Genomic DNA, 23208 nt, shown 5'->3' with positions numbered 1-23208 from the left:
CCCTGATTCCAAGGAGTTTGTATTCTGTTGGAAGAAGCACGAACACAACTTTTTTTTTGGGGGGGGGAAGACAGCTAGACTTTTTATTTTATTTGTTCAGGGAACTCTCAGAACAGAAATTCCTTTTAGTGATGCAGTTAGTATTTACTCTGCCATTATTGGCCTTAGAAGTTGCAATGAGGAGTCGAATGACTCATCCAGGATCATAAAGTCATAAGTCAAAGTCAACAAGCTAACCTCAGTCTTCCTAGAGTGAGAGGAGGGCCTACCCCTACCTTGATAATTACAGAGAACCCAGAATACCCAAACTTCTCAACTGAACCAATCAGAGATATCGAGCAATCAACAAGCATTTATTAAACCCTGTGGTAGGCCCTGAGGAAACAAAAACACCAATCAAATATTCCCCATTTACATTCTAGAGGTGACCACACATACACATGAAAGGAGTTCAGAAGTAAGATTGTATTATGCCATGAAGATAGATATTTTCCACGTGGAACCCCACAGTAAAAGGAAAAATAGCACTTTTATCCAATGGGAACGATCCTGTAGACGGCTAATAGCAAAATCCTAAGCTTCCCCAAAGACTATGGAATAAGTCACAACAACTGTCCGAGTGCTTGGCATCAGTCAGGCAAGAGGCATTTATTAAGTGATCAATGTGTTCTGGGCACTGTGATAAGGTAAACCGAGGCAAACACACCGTCTCTGCCCTCCATCTTCAAGGCCTTTAAATGCCACTAAAGGGATAAGACTCAGGTTATGTCTTGGGACCCCAGGAAGGCCAGATGGACAAGGATCCCTAGCAATTGAGCTCAGATATTCACACCAAGCAAAGAGCTTGACTTTTCTATCTGCTCCATTTACCTTTCTTGTAATACAAAGATATGTGGATTGACATCAACCCAAGAAAGCAAACTCAGAACATGCCATGTGGCGTCTGTCCATAATAGGCCTCCTGGGAATCGAACTTGAAAGCCTATTTGCTCCCTGATGGCAGGATTTCCTTGCCCTGTTTGTTCTTGTGTTGCTTCCCTTCAACTGGCTGATCACTGATAAGGGTTCAGTTCTTAACAGCAAACTTGCCTGTCACGAAGGGCGTCATCGCCACTTGATGATGGACTGTGCTGCCAAATCAATATCTCAACAGAGGTTTTTTTTTTTTCTGTAGAGTACACAAGAATGTTATTAGAAAGATTAGATGGCCCTGGTAGAGTCAAGAAAAAGCTGCCAAGAGAAGAGTGAATGGCAGAGAGAGAGGTGACACGGGAGGTCTGGGGAGAGAGAGTCTGTATCTCTGTCACTAGAAATGGAATTAACATTCAATTAGAAACAGTCCTCTGACGGATATGGCGAAAACTCTTTTAAAATAGTCCCCTAGGCAGCAATTAAAGGTGACCCTTAACAGGTGGGCTTTTCCAGGTCCCTGAGCAATTTAGAAAGCAAATGCTTGATTTGTTCTTTGTTCTTTCGGTTGATACACATGGACACTTGGCATTGAAATATTTTCACAAGGTCAACTCAACTTCCTTGGCAGGCTCACCAATAGTCACCTTGTCCTCCTTAAAATAGTAAAAACCAGAGTAAAAACTCAGTGTGTAATGCTATTCAGACTGTCCATATGCAGCCAGTGGTGGAACAGAAATTCTAGGAAGGTCATGACAGGTATAGAATAAGCCAGGGCTAAGTCAGAGAGGTTACAGGGTGGAGAACACAACTGGGAGCCACTAGGGCCCACACATTCAAATTCCACTTCATACACTTACTAGCTATGTTACCCCACTTTTGTGAGCCTCAGTCTCCTCATCTATAAAATGGGAGTAATAATTACATCACTGGGTTATTGGAAAGCCTAACTGCATTATATATACATACGTAAATTTATATGTGTGTGTGTGTATGTGTGTGTATACATACACACACATACACACACACACATATTTTGTGATTGTTGAGTTATTTCAGTCAGGTCCTACACTTTTTGACCCCATTTAGGAGTTTTCTTGGCAGAGATACTGCAGTGGTTTGCCATTTCCTTCTCCAGATCATTTTACATGTGAGGAACTGAGATAGACAGAATTAAGTGACTTGCCCAGGTTCACACATTTAGTAAGTGTCTGAGGCCAGATTTGAACTCAGGAAGGTAAGTCTCCCTGACTCCAGGTCCAGAACTCAAGCCACTGTGCTACCTAGCTTCCCCATATGTATATATAGTATGTATGTGTATATGTATGTATGTATGTATATGTGTATGTATAAATCATATTACACCAATTTTCCATAAATGTTAAGTTATATTATATCAATTATATAAAATGATTTGTCATATCAATTAAACATAAATGTAATTTATATATTATACTAATTACATGAGTGTAATTTATATGTAATAATAATTATATATGCATGGTTAGTATATAATATGTTTGTATTTAATACGAACTTCCGCTTGCCTTTCGATGTCCTCACAACCCAGCCCCAACCAATCTCTCCAGCCTTGTTACACTTGATTCCATTTCCCATGCTCTAGAGCCTGGCCAAACAGGCCTTCTCTTTGTTACTCACACATGGAACTATGTCTTTCGCCTCTGACCTTTTGTCCTGGCCATCCCTCGTGCCTAGAACATTTTCCCTTCTCATCACCTCTTCACAGAATTTCCCTCTTTCTTTAAGAAGCAATTCAAGCCCCACACTCTACATGAGATTTTTTCTGATTCCCACCATTTCTCGTGCCCACACTCCCTAAAATACTTTACATTTAACTATCTCTCATTTATTTTGCATTTATTCTATATCTACTTATGTATGTGATTGTCTCATCTGATACTAGTAACATTCTTGAGATAGGGATTGATTCACTTTTCTTTTTTTATGCCCAGTGCCCTGTAGCTCTTAATAAATGTTTATTGATTGATTAGTTGATTGAAGTATTTTTCAATCTTGAAGTATTGTCCCCTATGCTTAAAAGGCTCCCCCTTCATCCCTACCTCCTGGCTTCCTTGGCTTTCTTCACTTCACAGCTAAATCTTCTCCAGGAAGACTTTCCTGAATCCCTTTAATGCTAGTTTTTTCCCTCTGTTGATTATTTCCAGTTTATCATGTACACATCACCTATATACCTTGTTTGTCCTAGTTGTTTACATATTGTCTCCCCCATTAGACTGTGAGCTCCTCAATGACAGGGATTGTCTTTTGCCTTTTTTATCTCCAGTGCTTAGCACAGTGCCTGACACAGAGTCAATGTTTATTGAATGCTTCTTGACTGACTATTGACCATATGAATGTCAGCTATTAATAAAACAGGACCTAAGAAGCATAGGATCATGATCTATAGCTCAAAGGGACCAGAGAACAATCCAGTCCAAACTCTTCATTTGCAAATGAGGAAAGTGAGTCTCAGAAAGAAACCCAAGGTCACACAGGGCAAGTTGCAGAGTAAATTACAGAGCTGGGATTTGAATCTGGGTACTATGTCTCCAAGTTTGGCACACTTTCTACTGAGCAATTGGAACAGTTATCATTTATAGAGCATATTAAGGCTTGAAAAGTGATATATACATATATATATGTATGTATGTATATGTACACATATATGTACACACATATGCATACACACATGTCTATCTATCCAAATTTGAGCCTCAAAACAGCCATAGAAGTTAGGTAGCATCTGTATTTGGGAGGCAGGGGCAGGTACAGGGTGCACTGATTTTATTAGAGTGATGAGCTCCCAATCTGGAAACCCCTTCTGCCAGTGCATGACTCATCGTCACTTACAGTCTTGGAGAGCTGTCTTGGGCACTGAAGATTTCACTGTCTTGTCCACATTCTCACATCTAGAATGTTTCAGAGGTAGGATTTGAAGACCTTCCTAAATCTATACCACTCTTCATCTCATTATAGGCATTATCCCAAGATTACAGATGAGGAAATTGAAGCTCAGGTTAAGTACCTTACCTTTGATCAAATAGCTAGCAAATGTGTCAGAGGCAGGATCTGAACCTAGAGCTCCCTGACTGCAAACCCTGGGACTCTATCCACTTTGCAATGCTGTTTAATGATGGTTAAAGTTTTCCAAAGAAATGTGAACGGATGAGGGCAACAATTTTCATGGTTCCTTCGCTGTTGGATTAAGCTTAGAGGCATAGCTGCCCAAACAATCAATGTATTCAGTAACAAATATTTGTTAATTACATACCATATCGTAGGCGCTGTGCTAGGAGCTGGAGATGCAAAGGTGATAGTGATATAGTACTTGCCCTCAACAAAGTGATGGCCCAGCCGAGGGAGAAAACACATGTCAGGCACTACTTAGTGTTTATAAATCGATATGTATCTATCAAACATACAAAACAAATACAAGATGAATTTGCCCACTTAAAGGTATACTTAAGCATTCTCTACCAAAGCAGTACCTTATGGCATAATCTATTGATACGAACCAGTCTGGAGGCAATTGCTACAGGAATGCCATCTAATCATTAATGAGGCTCACAGTGGGTCCAGTTCTGCCCTGGAATTTTTTCCCAAGTGACTGACTGACTTCACCGATCCCTCCCAAACCACCCTTTTTTACTTGTTGAGGAACAACACGAGGAATTTGAGTGCTAACAGGATTTTCACTGCTTACCAACCAGAGAGCCAATGCCAGGGACAGTGAAAGTCTTTTGTGAGTTTCCTTGACCTAATGAAATCTGTCGTCTCTCCTGAGCCAAGCTGTGAAAGAAAATGCCTAAGGATGAATGTCCCTGAATTTTGTCACCATTCTCTTCCTGGGCTGTGACTACTTGTGCAAAAGGATTTTTTTTTTCAAAAGCAGTTCATCTCAAGCCTCTCTGATGTTGAGTCACTGGGCTGTCACTTTTACGATGGGTAATTTGGGATTTTTCATATTTCAAGATTTAAATTTCTTCTTGGTCACTTTTTTTTCTTTTCCTTTTTGGTAAAGTGTCATATAGGTGTGTTTTTATCAATTTTGTAGAGGTAGGGGAATCTTTCTTGGAAATTGGTCACTGAGTGCCACTAGAATTGAGTTTCTAGCAATGCGCTGTTGAATGTTTAACAACTGACTCTCTGAAAAAGAACTTGTACATGTAGCACACTTTTTAAGTTTAGTCTTCATTGTGAACATTTTTGCTGTCACTTTTTAAAGTCTAGACAAGCAACAAAATAATAAATCAAGCCTTGATTTGCAGTGTTTACTAATTTCCAAAGTGTAAATGCTGAAAATTTAACAATTGGCTTTCATGAGTGTGAACAAGTTGAATCCAGCACACCCTGGTTTCTTCCAGGTTGGATTTCCCTTGTTCATATCCAACTGTTCTTCCTGACTTCATAAATGCTATTTCTGCTTCTTCATATAATACATCCAGGACTAATTTATTAATTAAAAATATAAAAATGAGAGTCATTCAGATTTGTATTTGGAAATGGAAGAGTTTATGGTAGTAATTCAGGACCAGCTTGTTACCCACAGAAATGACAGATTTACCCTTAAGGTGCCTAAATTTAGTAATCCGTGTAGATTATGCAAGAAATGTTCACCTTGTCACCACAAGCTGAAAAATCCAAGCACTTATTAGATTACTAGTTATACACTATTGTTGGCTAGAACTATCTAGCAGAAATGTAATCTTTCATGGATTTAGCACAGTATCTAGCATGTCATTGGTGCTTAATAAATGTTTATTGATGAATGAGAGATACATGGCATATTTCTATAAGGAACTTGAAATATCTTGAGAATTCAATCAATAAACAGTATTGGAACCAGGTCATTATTACAGACAGCATTTGATCCAAAATTTCCCGACATTGTTGTTATTTGGTTGTTTCAGTCATGTCTGACTCTTCGTGACCCTATCTGGGTTTTTCCTAGTAAAGATACTGGAGTGGTTTGCCATTTCCTGCTCCAGCTCATTTTACAGATGAGGAAACTGAGACAAACAGGGTTAAGTGACTTCCCTAAGGTCACACAGCTAGTAAGTATCTGAGGCCAGATTTGAACCAGGAAGTTGAATCTTCCTGACTTCAGGCCCAGTGCTTCATCCAATCCACTGCCTAGCTGCCTAGGCATTACACTGATCACAAAGATTAAAGGAGACAGTTATCAACAGATGTCACCACACAGAATAAACATAATCTTCACATGACATGGAATGAAAATCTTTCAAAATACAGAGACCCAACAGAAGAAATCAAAATCATGTGGGAGCCAGATGACCTATGTATCTTTTCCCATGATTCTATCTACTGCTGGAATTGTTCTGAAGATGACTTCATTGAGTCTAGAGAAGATGAATTGAGAGCCCAATATTTTTTAAGTAACAAAAATGTTACTTTATCCACCTATTCATTAAATATGAAATTATAATAGCAGGATAGTAATTTTTCTTAGAAATGTTTCTATTTGAACATCATAGAAAAAGATTAGTATTCGTACTACTCCTACCACTACCACTATTTACTACTAGTAGTAAGCTGACATTTAATAGCAGCTTAATGTTTACAGCTAATTATATACATATGACTTCATTTGATCCTAACAACCCTGTGAGGTAAATGATATGGTTAGGATTATCCCCATTTTATAGATTTGAAAACTGAGGCTCAGAGAAATCAAGTAGCTTGCTCAAAATCACATACCTAATCAGTATTAGTTGTGTGATTTGTGCTTAAGTCTTGACTAATCCTAAATCTTGCATGTATTGGTTCCCTAATTATGAGAATGAAGAGTTAGTGAGATTCCAGCAAATCTATTTTTGTTGTTGTTACTGTTTTTCACATCTATTTGTTTCCCTCTCTCAGATTTGTGCTATAGATACTCCCAAGAGAATGCAGCTTCAGTGAATCTTGGGCCAAGTTCTCTGCAGGCTCATTTCCTCCTCTGTTGTTTTTGGCTCTTTTGCGGGGTGATACTATGATTTTTCACCATCTTCTTTATAATGTTTTACAGATAGGATTGGATTCTAAACTCATACTACTCTCGATTTGCCTGTTTCTCTCTACTGGACGGTAAGATTGAATGTACGTCAAAGGGGCATCTTTTTTGGCCCCCTTGTTGCGACAATATTTTTCATTGGTTAAAAATCTCTAGGAAATAACCATTGAGTTACAAGGTCATAAAACTGAAGGCTGGAAAGGACCTTGGAGATTAATGAGTTCAATCCTCTCATATATAAGGAAAGAGTCTATGTTACTCGTCTATTTCCCATCTTTTGGCACTGAGTCTCTTTAAACATGTCATCTTTGAACTACTCTAATCATGTACATTATCTTCTTCTCATCTTTATCCTTTGCTCTAATCTAGTATTGATTTTACCTCTGCTTTTGCCAGCCACTGATCACCTTGTGCAGAGAGAGCTGATCTTGAAATGGTTTCTGCCTCAGTAACTAGTCATTTCCTGTCTGTTAAGATACAGTCATTTCCATTTCTTGTAGTGTGGCTTGGCATCATTACTCCAAACATCTTGAGGCAGATGGATTGAGTGCTGAACCTGGAATCAGGAAAAACTAAATTCAAATCCTGTCTTAGATACTAGCTGTGTGACCTGGGACAAGTTACTTAATTGCTGTCTAACTCAGTTTTCTCTTCGTTAGTATGGAGATAATGATAGCATCTACCTCCCAGAATTGTTGCGAGAATAAAATGAAATTATATTTGTAAAGTGCTTTTTAAACTGTTAGGTCCTATATAAAGGCTATTGGTATTATTATTATTGAAGTGAGTGTTCATAATATATAAACATAAGATTCCTTTTAAGATCCCAAACCTTTTTCCCCCATATTATACAGCATGAATGTCAAAATGGACTTATCTGGGAACAGTATTCCAGAGGGAATGCTTAGCTTTCTTCATTCATTACCCTGTTTCTTATTGCCTTATTCCAGATTTAGTGAGAATCTATGCAAAGGTTTAGGCTGTTAGGTGGCACAATGGGTAGAATGCCGGACCTTGAGTCAGGAAGATTAATCTTCCTGAGTTCAAATTTGACCTCAGACACTTACTAGCTGTATGACCCTGGGCAAGTCACTTAACCCTGTTTGCCTCAGTGTCCTCGTTTAGAAAATGAGCTAGAGAAGGAAATGGCAAACCACTCCAGTATCTTTGCCAAGAAAACCCCAAATGGGGTCACAAAGAACAGGATACAACTGAAAATGACTCAACAAGATGCAAAGGTTTTGTGGGAAATTGTCCTCTGGAGTCAGAGATAAAAAGAAGGCTGAATAGAAAGCGAAAGGGCAAAAAGGTCACAATAAATGGAGAGGAATAGTAAACTGAGTCCTAACTAGGGAGAAAATGAGACACTTCTCAAGCCTGGACTCACTCATGCCCCTTGCTTGAGAGGGGTGGAGTCAGCAGAATTTTAGACATGGTGTGACATCCTTAAGGGAACTGTGGCAGTGATAGCTTTATGGGATGGAGGAAAGACAGCAGCTGGGTACCCAGCTCTGATATAGGAGCCTGATGTCATTCCATCTCCACCTGTGATGTATCTGGTGGGGAGTGAATGGATTGAGACAACAGCTGAGAGTAGTAGAATGGGACCACAGGAGGCAGCTTCTGACATTGGCTTGACCAAGGTTGAGAGGGCATTAGGTGCCATCAATCGGGTCTATTAATAGCAATCAACATCATTATAGCACTTGTGACTTGTCCAGGGTCACATAGCTTGTACATTACTAAGGCCAGATTCAAACCTAGGTTTTCTTGATTCTAGTTCCAATGCTCCATCCGTTATGCTACCTAGCCATCTCCATAGCAACTGAGGACTGTTGATTGAATGACATTGATGCAGCACCGTCTGAAGTTAGAGCCTCAATATGAGGTAGGTGCATGGAGACCCTTGGCTATGGTGTGCATGGAGTAATGAAAACACCAGGCTTGGAGTCAAGAAGACTGGAGGACCAATCCTGCCTCAGACACTTACAAGCTGTGTGATGCTGGACAAGTCATTTAACCTCTCTTGGCCTCAGTTTCCTCATTTGTAAAATAAAGCCTCTTCTAAGTACCCTTCTAGCTCCAAATATATGATCCTGTATTGGGAACTATGGGCAGTAGGGCCCCCGGTTGAGTATTGACTGTTATTTTCTAAGTGCTGTGATTTGTCTGGTTGCTCTCCTTGACTTGTAATCAAACTGTGAATTATTTCAGCCTTGTAAACCCATGAATTTGTTAGGGGAGCTGATCATTAGTCTAGAGAGTGTGTGCTAGATATGGAAGTTCAAAGATCATAGAGGCAGAAGCGAATGAGCAAGAGAACTGCAGCCTTCAGAGGTGATGCCTTGGACTCTTCTAATCAGGAGGGATCCTAAAATTTAATTAGTCAGTCAGTCAATAAACATTTATTAAGCACCTACTATGTTCCAAGCACTATGCATAGGCTTAAAATACAAAGAAAGGTATGATCTCTGTTCTCAAGGAGCTCACAGTTTAATGTTCAGATTAAAGAATGATGATCTCAAAGAGTGCTTTTCTTCCCCAAATCTATGATCCCATGCCCTATAATTTTATAATGCAAAGTTTAAAAAAAGACCTCTCATTCACCCCTCTATCTGCTTCTCTTCCCCTTATAACTTTTCAGTTATATTGACAAGCTTGAACTGGAAAACCAATTCAATGCAACAAGCCTTTATTTAGCAGCTAACATGCATGTGAAAGGCCTGTGCCAGGTGCTTGAGGAAAAAGGAACTAAATCTTCCTCTCAAAGACCTTACATTCTACTGGCCCATTTTATAGATTTTCATGCACTTCCTTGTTTTAAGTTTCATCGAATGTCAAAAAAAAACCCAACACGTTTTCATTGGTCTGAAATGAGCAACAATTACAGTTTTGTTTTCCCTTGATTAAAAAAAAACTAAGACTTCATAAATACACATTTTAATTTTTATCCCTCGAGATCATCTCAGAAATGTTAATTATTAATATTTCTGAGAAGTCCTTCCTAAGCTTCAGTGTGTAATAGTACTCCTCATCATTCTTTGATTTGAGTGGGGAGAAGAAACCTCTAAAATTAATCTAATAAGGTTTCTTATCAAGTTTAAAAAAATTAGGAAAACAGTATTTTGGCAGTTTTGCCTACAATAATTTGTGATTGCTTAGGAATAGTATTTCTTAAATATAATTTGATACATTACTTATTACCATGTAATTTGGAGTGAATAAAGATAAATTACTTGTCTACATTTAGTAGGGCTCATTACCAGGTTGGAGGCTCACACACTGGATAACAGTAAGGATTCAAAAAGAGCCTGACAGGTTGAAGCTTTAGCTGGTTAGACTGAAGCTAGTAAGATGAAATTTTAATAGGGATAGATGTATGCTTATACTAGCGTTTTAAAAAATTGACTTTATTGGCTCAAGATGGGGAAACCATGATTAGACATCGGTTAGTCTGAAAGAGATCTGGGAAGCTTAGTTGACTGCAAACTTAATATGAGTTAAAAATATCATCATAGCAGCCCCAAAGCATAAGATGATCTTGAACTGCACAGAGCAGGATGGCTTCTAGGAATGAGGAAATCAGCCGGTGATTGCCTTTGCCATAATATTCCTTCATCAGAACGTGCCTGCAATCTTGTTTTCACTTTTAGATGCTATATTTTAGGAAGGATACTGAGAAGCTGGAGAGTGTTTAAAGAAGGGCAACCATGATGATGATGATGGGACTCAGACCCATGCCATATGAAAATGGATTGAAAGAATTAGAGGTGTTCAGACTGGAGAAGATAAAACTTAGGAGAAGCATGATAATTGTCTTCAAGAATATGAGGGTGCTTTTAGCACTTAAGAGCTAGTACTTGAATCTCTCCTGCAAAGTGCAACTAGATGAGGGAGGGGAGTTTTCTCTCCTCACCCACTATTAGTAATCCTGTCCTATAAGAGAAGTATATGATCTTAGGAGATACCTGGTGGCATTAAATCTGAAAAGGGAACTGAAGGAAATTGCTTCCTGGACCCCACCCTCCTCTGAGGAAAGAAAGTTGAAGAGATGTTAGACTGATTCCACTTGTCTCCAGAAAGAACTAGGACCAGTGGGTGGTAGTTGCAAATAGACGAATTTAGGCTTGATGTGAGGAAACTGTCTTAATGAGTAATGGTCTCCAAAAGAGCAATGGTCTCCCTTTAGAAGAATTGTGCTTCTAGGCAGCTAGGTGGCAGCTGGGCTTGGAGTCAGGAAGACCTGAATTTGAATCTTGCCTCAGACACTTACTAGGTTTACTGTTCTGGCTAAGTAACGAAACCTCTCAGCCGCATTTTCCTCCCTTGTAAAATGGGGATAACAATCGTACCTCCCTCCCAGAGATGTAGCCAGGATCAAATGAGAAAATATTTATCAAGTGCTTAGTCCAGGGTCTGACACATAGGAGGTGCTCAACAAATGTTTGTTTCTTTTCTTCTTTCTATTCTTTTCTAGAGCTCTTTAAACCAAACCTAGGAAACTAATTATCATCTCTGCTATAGAGAAAAAAAAAACTCTCCAGGTAGGACTAGATGGCCACAGAAATCTGAAACATGTGATACTGTGAGTATCCAGTGAGTATCTAGTCAGAACCAGGTCACCTTCTTTGCAATGCCATCAGTTCTCAATTAATGCCTCATCTATTGCCTCTGGACCACATCCTGCTGGCTGAACTCTACTCACTTTTTCATGCTGATCAAAAGACGTAACTCTTAAACCAACCCAATATGAAAATGCTATATCCATTTAATCATAATAGTAACTTTGATTTAACATACATACATAAAAATATACATGTGTAATATGTACAGATTATTCATAATCAATTGATCAACAAGCACCCTACTATGGGATAGGCACTGTGATAGGCTCTGGAGAAACAAGGAAAACTTGAAATTGACCCCAGGAAGCTTATATTCTATTGGAGCTCTTGAGTATCTTCAAATCTTTGGAATATCTTTTCTTTTTCATCTTTCTTTCTTTCTTTCTTTCTTTCTTTCTTTCTTTCTTTCTTTCTTTCTTTCTTTCTTTCTTTCTTTCTTTCTTTCTTTCTTTCTTTCCTTCTTTCCTTCTTCTGGCTCTACAGTCACTTTGAACAACTTTTGGCCTGCACCTTCAACAGAGAAGATGGATGAACCCAACCCTACTTCAGGTTGCTGATGATAAAATAAAACTCTGGGAGGAAGCTGGCAAAAGAGGAACTAGAATCATCAGTCATGTCCCTACATCCCCCGCTTGCTACAGGGAGTTTTCCCTTGGGTGAGATCCAGGACTCTCTCCTGATAGAGCTGAATTGCCTTACTCCTAGTAGGAGAACTCATTTTTTCTGTATTATCTGATAGATAGATATAAATATAGATGGATATTATATATGCATGTATATCTATACATGTGTGTATATATGTATGTGTGTATTTATACATGTATATATATATGTATGTATATTATATACATATATACTTTCTCTGATTTCTATTTTCTTATGGACTTGGGTAAATGGGCTTGTTTGCTCAAAAACAGAAATAAAAGTGTGGACCTGTAATTTCTCTGATATAGTGAACTATCAAGAAAGGAAACTCCCCCTAGCAATGAAGGTGCACACTTTCTCTGCAAATTATAGTCTTAGAGAAATGCTCAGACCACTGAAAAATTAAGAAACTTTCCCAGGGTTACACAACCAGCATGGGTTAGAGGCTGATCTTCAACTCAGGTTTTCTGGTTTCAATGCTGGCTCATTAACCACTATATGCCCACTATTTATGTTGGAGTAATAATTGAGTGTGGGTTGTATATGTGTGTGTGAATGTGGGTATGTTGTGTGTATAGGCATTTGTGTAGCAAAGGTGAGGAGGGTAGAGTTGATCTGGGGATTTCTGATCAATTGAGTTCCCCAATCAATCTACTTGAAGAAATCAAATTATAGAGTTTCAGATTTTGAGACACATTTTCCACTCCACTGAAAAACTACAGAACTGAGAGTAAGGAACAAACAACCTAGAGGCTACATTTGCATTTGAAATGGTTGCAGACGGTGCCTGAGGTTCTGGACAGGTAATGGACTTGCCTTTGGGTGTGGATGTACCCAGGTACCTTTTCTTTTTTACATCATGAGAGAACTAGCCATAAGAAGGGCAGTTGAGAAGATAAACTTCTTGGGGATACTTTTAGCACTTAAGAACTAGTACTTGAATCTCTCTTGCAAAGTGCAACTAGATGAGGGAGGGGAGTTTACTCTTCTCCCCCACTATTAGCAATTGTGTCTCATGAGAGAAGTATATGACCTTAGGAGACACTTGGTGGCATTAAATCTGAAAAAGGAATTGAAGGAAATTGATTCCTGAACCCCAAACTCCTGTGGGGAAAGAAGGTTGAAGAGAGAAAGCGTGTCACATGGAGCAAGAATTATGCTGCTCAGATGACTGCAAGCCTCAAAACCAAAAATCTGAGAAGGTAGAACTGGGATAGCTTCCCATTCATCCTGAGATAGACTCTCTTTCTCTTCTTTCTTTCCTTCTTTCTTTTTTCTTTCTTTTTCTTCCTTCCTTTCTTCTTATTTCTTTCTTTTTCCTTTCCTTCCCTCCTTCCTTCCTCTTTCTCTTTTTTCTCTTCCTTTCCTTTCCTTTCCTTTCCTTTCCTTTCCTTTCCTTCCTTTCTTTCCTTTCCTTTCCTTTCCTTTCCTTTCCTTTCCTTTCCTTTCCTTTCTTTCCTTTCCTTTCCTTTCCTTTCCTTTCTTTCCTTTCCTTTCCTTTCCTTCTTTCTTTTTTTTTTATTTCTATTCTTCCCTTCCTCCTTTCCTTCCTTCCTTCCTTCCTTCCTTCCTTCCTTCCTTCTTCCTTCCTTCCTTCCTTCCTTCCTTCCTTCCTTCCTTCCTTCCTTCCTTCCTTCCAAGTATATTGGTCTGCTCAGCCCACCGGCCCACTCTTTAGGCCTGGTTTTCTCTATTCTTTGCAGCCTCCAATTTCTGGCTAAGCTGACAGCTTTGGGTAAGATCCTGCTAGGATCCTTCAGAAGGAAGAAAGGAAGAAAGAAAGAAAGAAAGAAAGAAAGAAAGAAAGAAAGAAAGAAAGAAAGAAAGAAAGAAAGAAAGAAAGAAAGAAAGAAAGAAAGAAAGAAAGAAAGAAGAAAGAAAGAAAGAAAGAAAAAAGAAGAAAGAGGGAGGGAGGGAGGGAGGAGGAAGGAGGAAGGAAGGAAGGAAGGAAGGAAGGAAGGAAGGAAGGAAGGAAGAGAGAAGAAAGAAGAAAGAAAGAAAGAAAGAAGGAAGGAAGGAAGGAAGGAAGGAAGGAAGAAGGAAGGAAGGAGGAAGAAGGAAGGAAGGAAGGAAGGAAGGAAGGAAGGAAAAAAAGGAAGGAAGAAGAGAGAAGAGAGAGAGAAAGAGAGAATGAGAGAGAGAAAGAGAGAGAGAAAGAAAGAAAAATTCTAGCAGTGTCTTAGCCAAGGCTTTCAGCTTAACCAGAAATTAGTCTGCAAAGAATACAGACAAGTGGCCTGAACAGAGTGGGCCACTGGGCTGAGTAGAGCAGTATACTTACCTAAGAAATGTCATTCAATGTGGTGCAACATGAGGATATCATAAGAAGATATTAGGACCCCTACATCACTGGAGGTATGAATTTTCCATCTACACACCTTCCCTTCACGTAGGTCTCATGTGCAACCTCTCTATTTGTTCGCTCTCCCCATTTATGATACCTGTGTTTTTAGGAAATTTAACTTAAAATTATAACAGTGAGGAAGAGAAGGCTGAAATGCAAATTTTACTACACCAGCCCACTAAATGCTTTTATTTTTGAGCTAATCGTATCCTTTGACTATTAAACGATAAGCACATTGATTAAGGCTCATGAATTACATTTTTAGGATTACACACCTGGAGTACTTTGAATACTTTGGATATAGAATAGATATTGCCCACAGCTTCAAGGTGGGAGTAGGGATGGGATAGGCATCTAAAGAGGCACAAAATAAGAACTATTTGTGAAATCAATACAACTTTCAGTTTTTGTTAGAAGAAAATAGCCACTAGGGAAAGAAGTCTTCATGTAGAGGGTGATACTTGATCTGTTTTAAGAGAAATTAAGAATTCAAAGAGGTGAAAAGGGGTTGAAGTTCTAAGCACAGGAGACAGCCATTATAAAGGCACAGAGCCAAGCGATGGAATGTCATGTGGGAGGAACATTACGAAGTCTCTTTTATATAGTTGGGAGTAGACATGCATTGCTCTTCATACGATCATATATGGTTAAAACTATGAAAAAATGAGGTGAGGACTTTTACCTATGACTATTGACTTGATTAATAAGAAAAGACTTTTTTAAAGTTTTGATGTTTAAAATATTAGAATTGATATGGTGCTGATTGTCATGGTTGCTTAACCTGTTTAACTGGGTGTATGACTTAGCTGGGCAGCTAAGTGTCACAGTGAATAGAGTACTACCCTTGGAAGCAGGAAGATGCATCTTCCTGAGGTCAAATCCAGCCTCAAATTCTTACTAGCTGTGTCACCCTGGGCAAGTCACTTAACCCTGTTTGCCTCAGTTTCTTCATCTGTAAAAATGAGCTAGAGAAAGAAATGGCAAACCACTCCAGTACCTTCACCAAGAAAACCCCAAAGGGGTTATAAAGAGTCAGATATGACCAAAATGACGGAACAACAAGAAAGGATGCATGACACCATCAGAAAGAGTAAATGATAAAGGATTTTGATTTTTAGCTTTTTTCTTGCAGAAGTGGTTTTTGTGATCATAAAGTACAATGACAAAATAAATAAAGCATTGAAATAGACCCAGGAAGAATGGGGTTCAAATCCTACCAAGGATATTTACTAAGTGTGTGACCCTGGAATAGTCACTTGTGCTTTTTGGGCCTCTGTTTCTTTAAATGTAAAGTGAAGATGTCAGGCTTGATGATAGTTAAGATCTCTTCTCTCTTTAATTCCACATTCTACGATTCTCTTTGACCTCTCATATCATCACAGCCTCCTCATCTTGCCTTTCCATGTAAAATTTTCCCTTTTATTACACTAGAAACCAAACCAAACCAAACCAATGTGCCTCTGGGCAGAACAGGGAAAGGTGCTGCCTTGGTCTCAGCAATACCATGCTCTTTGCTCAGGCTGGCTGGCTGCTAACTTGAAATGCTACCAGAACGCAGAGCAGGCTCCCATGTTTCTGGATGTTCTTGACAATTCACTGCTGTATAAAACCACGTCTGTCCTAGGAAAAAAGAAGTACTAGACATAGGTATCTTCTTTGTTCCCTTTTGTAACCAGGATGTCAGGAAATGGATGAAAACCTCACCCTTCACATTGAATGTCACAAATTATAACGCTTCAAGTGATATCTGGGGGGAAACCACTTTATTTGTACACCAATAAATACCACGCCTTGCTCTCATATGTGCCTCAGGCCTTAGAAATATTTGTCCAGCATTGCCCTCTAGTGCTTATGGGTATGTTATTAAAGCTACCATGGATCTTCCCATTAAAGAAGTAGTGATTATGCAAAATTACCTAGACAATAACAGAAGACTCCAGAAACTGGCTGCTCTGTGTGTGTGTGTGTGTGTGTGTGTGTGTGTGTGTGTGTGTGTGTGTGAGCGTGGGTGGGTGGGTGGGGGTGTGCAAGTGTAAAGAGAAATGGTGAGAGACAGAGAGACAGAGAGACATAGATAGAGAGACAGAGAGAGACAGAGAGACAGAGAGAGACAGAGAGAGAGAAACAGAGAGAGAGACACACAGATGGATTTATGTACAATGTTTCTTATTCTTTCTACCATAGGAGAAACAAAAGGATTTCTAGTGGGTCAATCTATGTTCTGTTCTCTTTTCTGGGGCAGGGATATACCATTTCTTTCACCTTGACCTTCACAAAGTAAACCTCTGTACATAGTAGTTCTTTGAATGAAATGTGTTTAAGCAGCACCCTCTTCCTTTGCTCTCTAAGCTTCTCAGCTTCTATATCATCTCATCTCCACAAGTATTTTCAATTTTAAAAAAATTTAAATCTATTTTATTTTTAATTTACGGAGCAAAATAAGCATTCCATATCACAGTACAATAAAAAAGATGATTGCACATGAAACTTCAAATCTACCATGTACAACTTGCTATTCCCTTCAAATATACAATAAAGTTATCATGTAAATTTCTTTTTTTTTCCTTTTTCTCCCCCCCCCCAGAGATGTCTACCCTCAGACACAAGTATTTCCTAGGTGGAGAATGAGACTTGCATTCTGTCTCTATGAGGGATGCTGAAACAATCCCTTGAGAATCAGCTAAAGAGATGATGTATGTTATCTGAGAGTCATGTAGTGATGTGTTCTAGGAAATTTGGAGGAGGGTACCCAAGGGATTTTCCATTTGCCCAGATTAATGAGACTCAACGGTGTCATGGGACAACCAAGAAACTTACAAAGGTGCATAGTGAGAATGAGAATGAGAGAGGTAATATACAAAATAGGGGACAGGAGGTGGGAGGTTATGGCTCTGTGTGTTCTCCCTTGATCAGATGTTGTATATGCTGCATATTGTAGGTAGTGCAGTAGATAGAATGCTGGTCCTGGAGTTAGGAAGATCTGATTTCAAATCTGGCCTCAGAGCTGTGTGACCTTGGGGGCAAGTTGCTTCACTCCTGCTTGCCTGTTTCAATTGTAAAATGGGGATAAAAATAACACCTATTGTCAAGGGCTGTTATGAGGATCTAATGAGATAATATTTGTATAATGGTCAGCACAGTCCCTGGTCCATAGTAGGCACTATATAAATGTTAGTTATTATTATTATTATTATTATTATTAATCTTGGACCCAGATGAGTGAAGGTACCAACGTTGGTGAAATACAATGCTTTCATGCCATGTGAGGGTGGGTTCTAGCCATTAGAGAGTAAGGATTGTTCCATTCTTTGTACTTGCCTACCCAGAGCCTAGCACAGTGCCTGGTCTACACTGAGTACTTAATAAATACTCATTGATTGATAGGGGTGTTTAGCCTATAGGGAAATACTAAGCTTAGAAAGATCATGGTACATATCTTCAAATTTTTGAATGATCATCATATAGAAAAGGGATCAGTTCATTCTGAATTGCCCCAAAGGGCAATGCAGTAGAAGTTGTCAAGGTAGACTTGGGTGGTGGATGAGGAATGGTCTATTAATAAGGCAATCCCCAAAGGGAAAGGGCTGCCTCAAGAGGCATTGGATTTCTCCTTGGTGGGGGTCTTTCAAACAGAACTGGAAAATCAAGTGTCAGGGACGTTGTAGAAGAGAGGCTCGTTCATGCAGGTGTGTGTGTTGGGCTAAATAATTTGGAAGTCCCTTCCCTAACTGAGGTTCTGAGAATTGGGGATTATGGCGTGGGAGTTGGAGAGTTCCATTATTTTGAACACCCTGCTCTCCCCAGAGTCCAGGTGTTACTCCCCACAGGACTGAAGGGAACGGTCGAGCACAGCCACTGCCTCTCTCATTTGTTTACATGACGATGAAAGTGTCCTCTACTTTCTTGCCTCAAAGATCCAAATATAAACTGATGACCTGCTGGATCTCTGGAGCTGCTTTTTGTTACATGTCTTTTGTATTTCTAATTGGGTTCAAAGGATAGCTGTGGTCACTGCTTGACTTGAAAGCGATGGCAGAATGGGATTTTCCAGGTTTATTTGATGAGTGTTCAATGTAACTTGACAGATCACATTGTAGAGATAATAGCACTCACTGCTAGGAAGGGGCAGCCTGTCACGTAAATAAAGCTTCCCCAGAAAACAAGTCATCCCATAACTTTGAACACAAACCAATAAGCAAGCTTTCCCCAAGCTACCTAACACATATAGGATCATAGGTTTAGAGCTGGAAGGGACCTTGGAGGTTCTGTAGTTCAATGACCTCACTTTGCAGAAGAGGAAACTGAGGCTCAGAAAGGAAAATTGGCTTGCCCAAGGTCAGGCTGATAACCATTGGCAGAACCAACATCCTAGGACTCCAAATCCAACACTTGTTACATGGTACCATGCACATGTAAAACAAAACAAAACCTGAAAAACATTTATTATCGTTCATTTCCTTTCACTGCTGAAGAGGACTCCCTTTCAGAGTGGAGTAGGGGTGGGGCTCAGGGATAGCCATGACCTTCATACGGCTCCCCAGCTGCCCTGTTTTAGCAAGCTGCCTTCGGTTTCTTTAGATTCAGGCTATTAGCTGAAATATCAAAAGGGAATAATACTTCTGCTCCCTACCACAAGAAAAAAAAGTTTCCTAATAATAGCAATATTCTTCTGATCTTCTCATGCTATTTTCTTTTTATTTCCCGGATTGGATCATTTAAAGGAGCAGGTTTGTCAGTAAGGCACTTCATCTCCCCATCTCATCAGAGGCACTAGGTTTAATGACACAGGTGAGGCAGCCTTCAGAGACAATGGCCCCATCATGCAGCCTTGCAGTATCTTTATGTCTCACCTGTACAATGCTCTGAAAACAGGCACAAAACAATTAAGAAAAACTCCTACAAATCATTTGCTCCTTAACTCGAAGCTCAGGTTATTATTTCTCTCTCTCTTTCTTTTTGAACCTTGTTATGGCTTGTCATCAGCAGAAACAGAAAAAACAGATAAATTAAGAATATTGTAATACTAAAAGATGCAAACATTTTTATCAAGTCATAATTTTTTTTATATAAAGTCTCAGTGAAGCACTATTGGGAGCTTAAAGTCTTGAAGGGTTTATGTGAGAAAGAAAGAGAGTGTTTGGGAGATAAGTGCATTTGTGTGGAGGGCTGTTATGCCATCGGAGCATGTGTTAGCCTATTGGTGGGAATCAGTGTTGGGGGCTGGAGAACTAGCAGCTGAGGGAGGGCTTGCTCATAGTAGAGCATATGCTGCAAGAAGCCCATGGGCTGAGGCCTGTGCCCTGGTGCCCACCTCCCCTCACAGAACACCACTGTTGGCAGCCATGATGAAGACCTTCATTGCGTCCTACCAATTTTCAGAGCATTGGCCAGGTGAGAAGTAAAGACCCCTGCAAGTGCTAGAACTTGCTCTGAACGTTGCCTCACCTGCATTATTAGACCAAGCATCTCAGCTGAGATGGAGAAATGAGCTGTCTCACCAACAAAACTGTCTGACCCAGCTCCCCACATCCACTTGTGGCTCCTCAAACACAAAACCCTATCTCCTGTCTCCTTGAATTCATATTGGCTGTCTCCCAGGCCTAGCATGTTCTGCCCCCTCACTTCCTCTTGCTTCTTGCAAGAACCAGGTCAAGTCACACTTTTTGCAGGATACCTCTTTTCTCCTTCACACCCCTAGGTGCTAGTGACTCATTCCCACCACAAATTATCTTCCATTTGTATCATTCCATAGGTACCGAGTTTATGTGTGTGCATACATACACACACACACATATACACAGATAAATACATACAGGTATATACATATATGTCATGAACATATAGATATAGATATAGATATAGATATAGATATAGATATAGATATAGATATAGATATAGATATAGATATAGATATAGATATAGATATAGATATAGATATAGATATAGATATACACATACACATACTCTATACACATTACATATACACATACAGGGCAGCTAGGTGGCACAGTGGAAGACTCATCTTTGTGAATTCAAATCTGGCCTTAGAAACTTATTCTCTGTATGACACTGGGCAAGTCACTTAATTCTGTCTGCCTCAGTTTTTTTCATTGTAAAATGAACTGGAGAAGGAAATGGCAAACCACTGGAGTATCTTTGCCAAGAAAACCTCACATGGGGTCACAAAGTCAGACAAAATTGAAAAATGACTGAACATGCACACACACACACACACACACACATTCTTTCCATTAGAATATAACCTCCTCAGGGACAAAGATTTTTTTTTTAATCATTTTATGTGTCCCCAGTACACAATAGCCTAGTGCCTGGCACATAGTAGACACTTAGTAAATATTTGTCTACTGATTGATTGGAAGCCCATCCCTCAAGAATCCAACATCCTATCAGGGGAGGAAACATGTACATATACAAGTGTAAGTATATGCAAAATATCAGCATAATATATACAAGGTAATTTTCATGATGGGACAATAGTAGCTAGGGAGATCAGGGAAGGTTTCAAACATACTTTGCCACATGAGTTGGGTTTTGATGGAAACAAGGGATTTCAGAAAGCAGAGATAAAGAATGAGTGCATTTTCTGCATGGGAGACAGTGACTGCAAAGGTATGAACTTGGGATGTGGTACACCAGGTGAGAGGAATAGTATGAAGGACAACTTGGCTGGCTATAAATCGTATAAAAGTAACACATCATAAGCCTAAAAAGGTGGATTGGAGCCAGATTATGAAGGACTTTAAATGCAGATAAGTTTATGTTTTTGTCTTAAAGACAGCATGGAACCATTATGGTTTATTGAGTAGGAGAATGACATGAATAGACTCATACTTTTAGAAAATTACTTTAGCAGCTGTGTGGAGACTAGATGGGAGGAGACATGCAGCAGAGAGATTAATTCTGAGGGGCTAGCAATAAATAGTTCAGCAGAGAGGCAGTGAGGGTGATGATCTGAATTAGAGTGGTAGCCAAGTATTCAAAGATATTGGGAAGAACTGAAAAGATAATCATCAATATCAATTGGGCGGGAGGCTTCCAGCGCAGTGCCCCAGGGCTCTGTGCTTGGCTCTATGTTACTTAATATTTTCTTCATGTTTTTTCTTAATGACTTGAAAAAAAGGAATACATAGTATATTCATCAAATTTGCAGATAACAAGAAGCTGGAAGGAATAGCTAATATTTTGGATAGCAGTCAGTATAATAATATATGAAGATCAGTTGAAGTAAATGGGGACATGTAATCTGGAGAAGAATGTGGTATGCCATGATAGCAGGTTTTTTTTTTAAATTTTGACATTCATTCTTTAAAATTTTGAACTCTAAACTCTTTCCCTCCCTGCAAAACATCCCTTACCCATTACAAAAGAAAGTAGTATGGTGCCAATTATACATGTGAAGTAATGCAAAAAAATTCTATATTAGCCATGTTACAAAAAAGCAAGAAGAATAACGCAAGTTTAAAAAAATTATGCTTCAATCTGCACTCAGAGTTCACATGCTAGTTCTAAAGTATTTCAAGGCTCTCCATTTGGAGAGACTTTACTTCTTCTATTTTGTCCAAGATGGCAAAGCCAGGACCAACAAATAGGAGTGACCAAGACAAATTTAGGCTTGATGTCTGGGCAAATTTTGAAACAGCCAGATCTATCCCAAGGTGGAACGTGCTGCCTCAGGGGATGATGGGATTCTCCTTCATTAGAGACATTCAAACAAAGACTAGATGACAATTTGGGTATCGTATGGTCAGAATTCCTTTTAGATCTGGGTTGGAGCAGAAAATCTCCGATGCCCTTTCCAACCTTGAGAGTCTGTGATTCAATGACTTTATGAATTTAGTCATTCATTTATTCATTCATCCACCAGGACTAGATCATGGAGAGCCTTAAGAGCCAGGCAAAGGAGTTTGAGATTCACCCTTTAGCTCTGAGTTGCTATTGAAAGACTTTGAGCAGAAAGGTTAATTTGGCAACAGTGGACAAGAGGAATAAAGCCAGGAACAGCTGGAGCCAGGGAGACCAATTAAGTTATGGCAGAAATCCAGAAGAGACATGAGGAAGGATTGGACTGTGGTGGTGGCAGTGAGAATGGAGGGAATTTCTGAGGAAAAAAAAAATTGGCAGGACTTTGTGCCAGACTAGATATAGGGGATAGAGTAGAGCACTGAATAAAATGAAAACATAATCTGTATGAGACAATTTGGCCTTTGTCCCTTCATCTTTAATGTCAAGGTACAGTGAATCCAATGACCTTTGCTTAGTTTCCATTGAACATCTCACCGAAATGCAATTAGCTCTTGTTATTTAATTCTATGGAAGGAAGTATTTGGTAGTTTCAGGGTCCTTCAAAATTTCAGTGCAATATATTGACACCTTTCAAAATAATCAATGGTATTTTTAATGTTTGTTAAAAAAAATCCTTAGGAATTAACTCTGGATCCAGGGATTCTTAAATGCAATTAAGTTCCACAGATTAGATGAAGAGTAAGATCCCATGAGAATTCTTGAATTTCATAATGGGTCTGTTATGTGTCATTTTAAGTTGGGCTGAATTCATATTATCATGTTGTAATATGTAATCTACTCAAGCTATATGGCATATTTAAGCTGACACAAAATACTAGAATCAAGCC

This window comes from Phascolarctos cinereus, unplaced genomic scaffold (genome assembly GCF_003287225.1).
Source record: "Phascolarctos cinereus isolate Bilbo 61053 unplaced genomic scaffold, phaCin_HiC Scaffold_4;HRSCAF=312, whole genome shotgun sequence".
In the NCBI taxonomy this organism is placed as follows: Eukaryota; Metazoa; Chordata; class Mammalia; order Diprotodontia; family Phascolarctidae; genus Phascolarctos; species Phascolarctos cinereus.
This window is presented reverse-complemented; position numbering follows the sequence as displayed.